Source organism: Ailuropoda melanoleuca, chromosome 1 (genome assembly GCF_002007445.2).
Source record: "Ailuropoda melanoleuca isolate Jingjing chromosome 1, ASM200744v2, whole genome shotgun sequence".
NCBI lineage: Eukaryota > Metazoa > Chordata > Mammalia > Carnivora > Ursidae > Ailuropoda > Ailuropoda melanoleuca.
The window spans coordinates 123764598-123775745 of record NC_048218.1 but is presented as its reverse complement, the minus strand read 5'-3'; the positions used below and the strand labels follow the sequence as shown (position 1 = coordinate 123775745).

At 41.5% G+C, this 11148-nt stretch overlaps 1 non-coding gene across 1 annotated transcript; it reads left to right on the top strand.

Moving 5' to 3' along the window:
* Window positions 1-3436: 3436 nt before the first annotated feature.
* On the top strand, window positions 3437-10487 carry LOC100477626. Its single transcript, XR_004627114.1, has 3 exons — window positions 3437-3677; window positions 4806-4900; window positions 6668-10487. It is a non-coding gene; the product is annotated as an uncharacterized LOC100477626 (transcript).
* The last annotated feature ends 661 nt before the right edge of the window (window positions 10488-11148 follow it).

The window sequence follows — 11148 nt, the reverse complement described above, 5'->3', positions numbered from 1 at the left end:
GGGCGTGATCCCGGCGTTATGGGATCGAGCCCCACATCAGGCTCTTCCTCTATGAGCCTGCTTCTTCCTCTCCCACTCCCCCTGCTTGTGTTCCCTCTCTCACTGGCTGTCTCTATCTCTGTCAAATAAATAAAAAAAAAATCTTAAAAAAAAATCATTCATCCTTTTATCAGATGTAGAGAACACTCTGCCAGGACAAAGTACATATTTATACATATTTAAAGACTCATATGCATGACTGTCAACCATCCAAGACTTTTTGGGCACTAGAACATAAGTGCCAGGGATATTTGAAACAACAACAAAAAGAGTTTTTTGCAACATGCTGTTCGATGCTCTTCAGTCACAGAAATGCTGCCCTGGGTCACCTTCCTCAGGGGAGAAAAGGGAGAGGGACACAAGGGCCCGCCTGGGCCTCCATCTCCTGTCTGTGAAATGGAGGAAAAGGATGTGGGATGGTCTGTCTGGACCCTTCTGGTTTCAAATCCCATGTCTCCATGGAAGAAAATTATGGTGCACCCGGGAGAGAGTGAGATGGAGGGAGCCACCCACATGAACACACACAGAGAGACGAGGAGAGGGACCAACAACACAGGTGCCCAGAGTCGGGAGGGGTCCAAGTGCCAGAGGCTGCCTCCAGTGTCTGGGTGGGCTTCTCCTCTGGTGTTTGGGGTCAAACAGGGCATCGTGTCTGGCTGGCACTTCAGGGTCTTGGTTAATGACCTAGGAGTAGAAACAGGGTTGGGAATTAGCAGTTGCAGATTTTGTTACCACTTTCCTAAGGATGTTTCATGGTGGCAATTGAACAACTGTAGAATGATAAGGGGCTCCCACCACATCATTCCTGGAGCAGAGACTACCCACCCATGGCCTTCTCAGATGACATCTTCTGTGGAGGGGGAAGAGTGGGTCAGATGGTGGCATCTCCCCCAGCGTCTGCTTCAGACCTGCTCTTGAGCAGGACAAATTGACTTTGTCTTCTGAAAACCAACTTAGGATAATCACCAAAGTTAATGCCTTACTCTAACAGTTTATTTGGGGGCAAAGAACTACATTGGAAGAAGAATTTTAACTTTGTAGGATTTTAAAATGTACTTTTATTTAAGCACTGTGGTTCATCCCCAAAATAAGATTCTAGCTATCATAGAAAAGATGGAAATTGAAGCCCTAGATTGTTAATGGGCCTCCCAGAAATGATCTCAAGTTCACAGTTGTATATCGTGGTGTAGTGGACATGAAGGCTTGAAACGAGATTGTGGTCGTCAACCTTATCTACTCCCCAGCTGGCCCTGCAGCCTGTAGTAACTTTCCAAACTCTGAATTGTGGTGACATCATCGGTTAATGAAGACAGTTGTTTGTTCTCTTCCGGTCTTGGTGATTTTTCAGCTCTCCTATTAAGGTTTTGTTATTTCTTGCTGAAAATCTGGGCACTGTCCAAGGGAAAAAAAAAGAGCTGAGGTGCGCCTGGGTGGCACAGCGGTTAAGCGTCTGCCTTCAGTTCAGGCATGACCCTGGCGTTATGGGATCGGGCCCCACATCAGGCTCCTCTGCTGTGAGCCTGCTTCTTCCTCTCCCACTCCCCCTGCTTGTGTTCCCTCTCTCGCTGGCTGTCTCTACCTCTGTCGAATAAATAAATAAAATCTTTAAAAAAAAAAAAGCTGAATTTTAGGTATAGTGGGAAAAAAATATGGACTGCACAGTGCTGTAAATACAATATACACACATTTTAGTACCGTGGAATCCTTACATCGTCAGTGTGAACAATGAATTTGTGTGGTCATAGTCCCAAATTATACCTGAATTTATTTTTGTGTGCAACTCTTGGTCACATCTCCCTCATTTCCCAGTTAGTCCTTCATCAGACAAGCAACCCCTAAAAATAGCATGGTTTCTATGGGAACATGCTTTATCCCGTGGATTCTAGGAACACGTTTTATTTGAAAAACGAGGTCTGCCAGATCAATCCAGGCTTACAAACTAGAAGTTGCATTTTTGAATTTATTTGATTTAAGGAAACATTTAAAACTGGTTGAGGGGTGCCTGGGTGGCCCAGCGGTTAAGCGTCTGCCTTCGGCTCAGGGCGTGATCCCGGCATTATGGGATCGAGCCCCACATCAGGCTTCTCCACTGTGAGCCTGCTTCTTCCTCTCCCACTCCCCCTGCTGTGTTCCCTCTCTCGCTGGCTGTCTCTATCTCTGTCGAATAAATAAATAAAATCTTTTAAAAAAATAAAAATAAAAATAAAATAAAACTGGTTGAAATGTTGGTTCCGTGTGAAATTTTTCCAGCTGAGTTGAACTGATATAAATTTGCTTTTGACAGGAAGAGTTAGAAATCTCATCTTCTACTGAGAGGGTTTTGTTTTTTTGTTTTTTTATTTTTTTAATAATTAAGTATATGACTCCATTACTTTTATTTTTATTTTATTTATTTTATTTTAATTTTTTATTATGTTATGTTAGTCACTATGGCTCCATTACTTTTAGATTCTTTTGCCTTAGACCTCTGTGGCCATAAGCACTGTTGCATGATCGTGTAGCAAATAGCACAAATGGGGACAATACTCACTTTTCCAAAGTCAGTGAGCATTTTATCAGTTACCTAAATGTAGGCTGACATGAATTTGCTATACAGGTGATCGAGTTTCTATCCTTTTGAATTCCTGTAGCTGAACAGTAGTACGATTTGGGGCTAGGTTTGCCTACCACAGGAAGGTATGTTGGTCTCTTGCATCTTTATGTGTCCTAAACCCAATGCTTCCTTAAAAATATGCTTTGGGGTCTTAGCACAGCTGAAGAGGACTACAAAGGTGGAAAGTGAGGTTGATGTAAGAAAAGGAAAGACTTTTGAGGAAAACGAAAGGAGCCCTCTTGTAGAAATTACAGCACAGAGGTTTGGGCTTCAAAAGAACCAATCTCCAAATACGGTTACTGAGGGAAGGGAGTCTTTGAAAATTGAAATACAGAGCTATATTTTGAACACAGTATTGAGAATATGAATGTCTCCGAGGAAGTACTCCTGTAGGTCATTCTTTTTTTTTTTTTTTTTTAAAGATTTTATTTATTTATGTGACAGAGAGACAGCCAGAGAGAGAGGGAACCCAGCAGGGGGAGTGGGAGAGGAAGAAGCAGGCTCCCAGCGGAGGAGCCTGATGTGGGGCTTGATCCCACAATGCTGGGATCACGCCCTGAGTCGAAGGCAGATGCTTAACCACTGTCCACCCAGGCGCCCCTCCTCTAGGTCATTCTTATATTCTGAATGTAAAACATTTGAGCTAAAACACAAGTATGATAAGAGGGAGCTTTTGGAAAAAAGAAAACTCTGGAAGTTTTTCAGGTTAATAAAAAAAAATTCTGCAAATAAATCACTGACAGTAAAAATGAAAGCCTTTACGTATAAGAATGCTCTTTCATCTTTTTAACCACGAGCTACAGAGACAAACATCCGTTTGCGGCCCAGGAGGTTTATCTGGGCCCTCCATCTTGACTTCAACATTGGAAGCCTTCAGTCAAAAGTGCGTTCGTCATTCATTACCCACCCCAAGATTTCTCTTGTCTTTACTGGAGTCTTGATTCTAGCCACTTGTTCTTATTGCCTGCCCTGATGTGATCGCCCACAAATGAGCATCGTGCCCTAAGTCTTCTACCAGAAGCCAATCCTAAAAGGGAAAGAAGAGGTAAGTAGTCTGGGTAGTCATTTGTTCCTGCATAGAAAACAAGCAAAGAAATACCTAGAAATTACAGGCTATTGGAGGATAATGTTTGGCAGGGAGGTGGGGGTCATGTCCTTAAGTCTTGAGGGAAAAACAAAACAAAACGGTGGAACGCAGTCTCCACACATTTAAGTATTTTTAGGACAATTCTGAGAAGTAACTACAGGGGAATGGGATCTTGCATTTATGAAATATCCTTGTGTATATTATGGAGGGTGAAGTGGCATTGGCACTTTGATGCCCTATTCTATGTCAGGGAATCTGTAAGGTACTTTGCAGACACAATCCAACTTCCTTCTTACAAATAGATCTTCTCATTCCCATATTTACAGCTGAAGAGACAACTTTAGAGTTAAGCATCTGTCCCACGATTAAGCTGCTAGTAAGTGGCAGGGTATCCCGTTTCCAAATGTCATATTGCCCGGGGAGGTGTATCCATTTAAACTGTGCAACTGACAAATAATTTAGATTTTCATTGCTTTAAAATAATTTCAAACTCGAATCTTGTCTTCTTAGACTTGAGGACCGCTAACATTTTAAAACTAAATTAGTACCATATTTGTTCATAAGTTAGATGAAACTGTTCTGTTTCACACAAAAATCACATAAGCATTATATATTTTATTTAAAACAAATTTTTTTTAAGATTCTATTTATTTATTTGAGAGAGAGAGTGTGAGCGGGCAGAGAGAGAGGTTGAGAGAGAAGCAGATTCCCCACTGAGCTGGGAGCCTGGCACGAGGCTTAATCCCAGGACCCCGGAATCATGACCCGAACTGAGGGTAGATGCCCAACTGACTGAGTCACTCAGGTGCCCCAGCGTTATATATTGTAAATATGTACTTCGTGAAAATGCATATTCCAGCACATAAAATTTTGGTGGTTATGCAAGTTATAATTACATTTTTGAGTTATAATAAAATCTTATTTGACAGCACTTAAATATGTCAGGTCCAATGTTTCAAAAAAATTTAGTTATTCCCTCTGAGGAGATGCTGGAGTAGCAGAAGAAAAATTCGAAGGTATTTTAGACATTCACTGTGGGATAACTTCTTCCTCAGATAGAAATGCTCAAACTTTGCTTCTGGCCAGGTGGGCGGGAGATACCTGAGGAAAATGGACACAGATCCTTCTGGACAGAGAAGTCTGACCTGTTGATGCCAGAGTCCCATACTGTCCAAACAAAGGTTTGAAAAAGTTTTTATTTTTTATCATCGGATAGTCATTAAATACTTACTGATGCCATAACAATTTTGTGTGACTAACTGTATACCCGCCTACATACAGAGTAAGGGGAAAGGGGGAAATGTCTTTTTGTTTCTGTTGTTTCATGTTAAGAATCATAACTTTCACATGGCTTTTTCTGCTGTTGTTATCAAGCTGTCTCAAGTACCCTAGCTCATGTAATTTTCCAATAACCCCTTCACATAGGCAGTACGAACTTTCCCATTTCACAGCCCGAGCTCCATGGAGCTGGGTGACTCACGCACACTCCCACAGCGACTCAGTGACAGAGCTGGCGCTCATTCCAGGATGGCAGATGGCTACGCAGTCACTGCTCCTTACACACCCATACCTGAAAAACTTACATAAAAACTAAACAGGGGCACCTGGGTGGCTCAGTCAGTTAAGCATCTGCCTTTGGCTCAGGTCATGATCCTGGGGTCCTGGGATGGAGCCCCACATCGGGCTCCCTGCTCATCGGGGGGTCTGCTTCTCCCTCTGCCTGCTCTCTCTCATTATTTCTCTATCTCAAATAAATAAATAAAATCTTAAAAAAAAAACTTAACAGAACTCAACCACCAACCCCAACTTTTCACCAAAGGTAGACATTCATCCAAGAATAGATTCAGGGTTAGCAAGAAGAAAAGAGTGCAGGAAGTACGTATGGTATGTGCCGCTCCCTGCTCAAAAGCTAGTCATTGAAAAGATTATATACATTTATTTATTTATTTAAAGTAGGCTCTCTGCCCAGCGTGGGTCTTTTTTTTTTTTTTTAAAGATTTTATTTATTTATTTGACAGAGATAGAGACAGCCAGCAAGAGAGGNACAGCCAGCGAGAGAGGGAACACAAGCAGGGGGAGTGGGAGAGGAAGAAGCAGGCTCATAGCAGAGGAGCCTGATGTGGGGCTCGATCCCACAACGCCGGGATCACGCCCTGAGCCGAAGGCAGATGCTTAACCGCTGTGCCACCCAGGCGCCCCCCAGCATGGGTCTTAAACCCTGAGGACAAGAGTCACATGCTCTGTGGACTGAACCAGCCAGGCGCCCCTAGTAGAAAATATTTTAAAATCTCTGATGTTAGGGATGTACTGTATTGTAACTAACATAATATAATAAAACAAATTATTAAAAATAAATAAATAAATAAAATACATCAGTCATAAAATAAAATAAAATGTCTAATGCATCTTCTTACAATAATTGTACACAATTTTATGATCATCTCTATGTTATCCCAAATTGGATTCTGACAATAGGAGGAATGACCTTTGTAGATTTGATACGAGTGTGTGCTGTGTGTATCCTGCCTCTACCTTTATTTAAAATTTTGTTATTTTATTCATCGTGACTTTTTTGCATTAATTTTGATTTTTCAAAAAATTTTCATTAAAATAGCATGGATTTTGATTACTGAGTTTCTGGCCCTTCCTTAAATTTTACGCCGCAGGTTAACATGTCTCAGGCTAATCCCAGCCCTGGTATGTGAGCTTAGACATATCTGTTAATAGAATGCCTGGGTGTACAGTTATGAATTTTATATTCAAACAAATTTATTTTTGTGATTTTGCTTCACTCCGTCTCTTCGATCTGTTTGGGTTATGAAGGGGAGTCCCTGACAATATTTATTGGGTATACAGCTTGAGGTTTGTAAACAATCGTCTGGGATTGCAAAAGTGTAGTTGCATAGTTTCAATATATCCATTATAATTTTGTAAAACTTTTGATTTAGGGGCTTATGGTCTTCTAAGCATTTTGTGGTGAAACATGGAGCCCATCAATACGACCACCCTGCCAAACGCCTCAAACACAGAACAAGGCCACTGCAAGGGGCACTGCAGGATGATTCTGGTAACACTCTACAGCGTTGTTTTGCTTGGAGGCACTACCGGGACAGTATTGATGTCACGTATGATGTGCAAAAGGAAAAGCCAGTCAATGATTGCCATGATTGTTCTCAATATCATAGTGCTACACTCAATCCTCCTGGTCAGCCTCCCACTCCGCCTCAGCTATTATATCTTAGAGGTCTGGGAGTTCGGATCCTTTCTTTGCCGACTGGTCAGCTGCATAATATACGGTTATATGTACTTCACCTTTGTTTTCTATGTGGCCATTGTCATACTCCGATTGCTCATCTATTTTAAGAAACTCCAAATGCAACAGTTGCAAAAGTACCACATGGTAGTTTTAAGCATTGTTATTTGGACCATGGGTAGCCTTGTTTTTTGGCCGATATTACTTTTACAATATGGCGTACATCCAGGTTACTCAGAACAAGGACGATGCTTTGAGTTCTACAAAGATCTCAACCGCTGGGAACTCATTATCTTGAACTATGCTATGATTGTCATTATGATTTCAACGGTTGTGATACTCTTTCTGATACAGATGGGTGTTATCGTTCAACTGATAAAAGCTCTCTGGCCTGCCATGTGGGCACATCAAGACTATAGAGCTCAAATCAAGAGCTGCTTCTTCCTCCTAGTCATAGTGGTCTGTTTTATACCTCACCATGTATTCCGGGTGCATTTTATTCAAAATTACTCAGAGATAGACAAATCTGAGTTAGTTCTTTATAATGAAATTTTTGTTGCTTTGACTACTGTCTGTTGCCTGGATATGGTGTGTTTCATAGGTGGGGTTATCCATTAAAAATACTCCTTGTCATTCACTTTGTAATCAGTTTTTTACCACTGTGACAAAATAGTTTCAAATGAATGGCTGCTACCATGATTTCAAAATTTTTCAAATTCCCCACTGTTGATTGTCACCGGAATTATTTTTCCATGAAAAGGTAACAAAGACTGATCGTTCCCCTCTTCCTGGATGATCTGTTCTCCATTAACTGTAGAATGTGTTCCATTTCCATAGCTCTACTCGAGTTGACCCCAAACATCCTTTCCAGACTCAACTGCTGCCTCTTTTTCATGCAATGCTTACTCCTGCTTAGCACAACTACTGCCTTTCCTATGCAACAATCAGCCTGGTCTCTTTGCATTTGCTCTTGCTGAGCTTTGATCCTAGCATGTTCTCCCCCTCTACCTACAAACTATCTAATCTTCAAGGTCCAGAGAATTTGAAGATATGGACTCTTATCACCCTAATAAGCCTTAACTTATTCAACTTATGCTCAACCTGAGATACATACCTCTTGAAAATGACTGATAGCCAGGGAAGTGATGGCTGCTGGCTGTGGTTATTTGGAGGAAAGAACTAGCTTCGATAGTCAATAGACTTGACTTTTGGGAGGAAACCCTTCCAGGATTACTGGAGCGTTAATATGGTTTGATTCTGACTAAGACTTAGTAGGTACTCAGGAAATAGAGAATGCCTCCCAGATCGATGTTTCCAGACATGCATTCATGGAGCAGGAAAATAAATTGGAAAAGGTAGAAATCAGCCGGTCTTAGTTGAAGCATGCTATATTAGACTATATTAGACCATATTAGAGCCCAAACTTTTGAGAGTGTGGGACTGTTATTAAGCTTGTTCAAGGTACCCTATATGACCAAGTAATATTACAAAATGAAAATCAACTCTCACATCAGTTAAACTCAATAAAAATAACCAAGAGGAGCAACTTGGATTGAGATAAGTAGAATCCAAGTTTGTTGTCTTGGTTATTTTTATTGTGTTAGTTGGTACTTACCTGACAAAGAAATTGACATGTCCTTATGCTTTGCTTATAATAATGCTACCTCTGATATTAAATTTAATGAATTAAATAACCAAAGCCTTACTGGTTAACAAGGCAGCATAGTTAATGTAACAGAGTTTGGGAGTCATCTGGACATGTGGATTCAAAGATTTTTAGTAACTATGGAATCATGGATGAAGTATTTATAATCTCTGAGCCCCAGTTTTCTATGTTATAGGGTTTTGGTAAAACTGAAATAAGACAGCAACATGTGTTAAATAGTGTCATAGTGCCTGGCATGTGATCCTCAGGATAACAACATTACTTACTTTCCAAATCCAGTGACAGCTTTTTGCAAATAATTTTAAAATAAATTCAGAATGTCGATTCATATAAAAATGTATTTTAGAGGCTTTGATGCTATTGGTCAATGTTAATCTCATGCTTTATGTAATTATTAAGTCAATAACTAAATGGATGCTTATTCCTTTTTTTGCCTATAAGAATTTGTCATTATTATTCTATAATTATTAATAATATTTTAAAATACTATAGAAGTACCATTTTATAAGCCTGCTGTCATAGAAAGAGATAAATAGCCGTGCACTTAAATTACGTGTAATCACTTTTTAAGGGGATATGATATGCCCCGAGTAACTTCAAGATTGTGATTGATTGTGTAACTTTAGGATATAGTCAGTATTCAACTTACTACTTTGTTGGGTTCCATGAATTCATTTTAATACTGTGGGCAGCAGAGCTAAGGAGGCCTCTAATGAGTCCTGCCTGATATTCCTGCCTCTGTGTAATTTCCCCTTTTACTACTGACTTTTCATGAATGAAATAGGGCAGAGCAATGAGATATCACCTCCAGTGTTAGGTTATAAAAAGACTATGGCTTCCATCTCGGGCATCCTTTCTCTCTTTCTTGCTGTCCGCGGATTGCTTCACTCTGGAGGAAACCATCTGCCACGTCATGGAGCAGCCCAAGTGGCCGAGAGTCAAGACCTTCTAACAACCACATGAGAGAGTTTGGAAGTGGATCTTCTGAGACCTGCCAGCAGACACGGAGTGGGATCAGGAGCAAATCCTCTCCTATTTGAGTCTTGAGGTGATTGCAGCCCTGGCTGACATTGAGTGCAGCCTCAGTAAGAGACCCTGAGCCAGAACCACTGAGCTAATCTGCTCCTAGATTCCTGCCATGAAACTATGAGATAATAAATGTTTGCTGTCTTAACCCAGTAAGTTTCAGAATAATGTATTATGCAGTAGGAGGTAACAAATACAGTCAGCGAGTTCTTTACACCTGTGGAATGCTGCCACATAAGGCACTTGTGTCCGAGATTTATAATCCATTGTTAGTTCCTGCCTGCTCCCGCTGTTCATGATAACATCGTTGCCTGTTTTAAGGACTGTGTCTGGTATTGTATAAGCTTTGCTTCTATCCCCGAAGCATAGGAGTAGGAATGTATGATAGTACATGGAAATCCACTGGGGTGATTTAGGGTGAAGGTGGCAAAGGGGCAGCTGGGGAGTGGGCAGGGATTGCTCTTTGTTAGTCATATTGATGTATGGATGACTGGTGCTCGAGTGTGGTTCCGAGACGACCACCAGCGGGAGCAGCATCTGGGACCTTATTAAAAATGCAAATTCTTGAGCTCTACCTGAGAACGACTGATTCAGAAATTCTGGATGTGGAAGCCAAAGACAATGTGTTTTAACAAGCCCTCTAGGTGATTCTGATGTGAGCTAAAGTATGAGAATGTTGTATAAAGGGCAAATAGCAGTGCACAGCAGGTTCGAATTCTCCGTCTGTCTGTCTTTCTCTCCATATATATTTGGTTCTGTTTCTGTGGAGAACCCTAATGAGTACATGTGTGACTCAAGATATCCCAGATATCACTAGCTTTTGGTTATAGAAAAAGGTCATGTATGTTTGTATTTTTTTTTTAAAGATTTTATTTATTTATTTGACAGAGAGAGAGACAGCTAGCGAGAGAGGGAACACAAACAGGGGGAGTGGGAGAGGAAGAAGCAGGCTCCCAGCGGAGGAGCCTGATGTGGGGCTCGATCCCATAACGCCGGGATCACGCCCTGAGCCGAAGGCAGACGCTTAACTGCTGTGCCACCCAGGCGCCCCCATGTATGTTTGTATTAAGCAATTTAGGATTGCTCCAGCCCACAGACCTGAGGGCCAGGAAGCCTCCCTCTTGCAAACCCACACACAGGACACCAGCTGCAGCCACCACAGGTCTGCCCTGTCCTTCCTCTCTTGCTCATGCTCCTGGTTGGCAAAACCTTCTCCCCACAAAGTGGCACAAGCTCTCCAATGTCCATACCCCAGATTCTCTGATTCTTCTAGTGTTTACAGTCATTGAAACACAAGAGCTCTGCTGGGCTCCAAGGCCGTGGCTGGACAGGACAAATGGTTCCCTCTCCAAATTCAGCCACACTCTTTGGCTGACCGGAAAAACAGCTCTGTTTAGGCCCAGAGTCTCTAAAACTGTCTTTCCTACTTATGTTAGCCCTGGCCTCCATTCCGTGTCTAGAATCTTTGAAGTCTCTGGATAAAC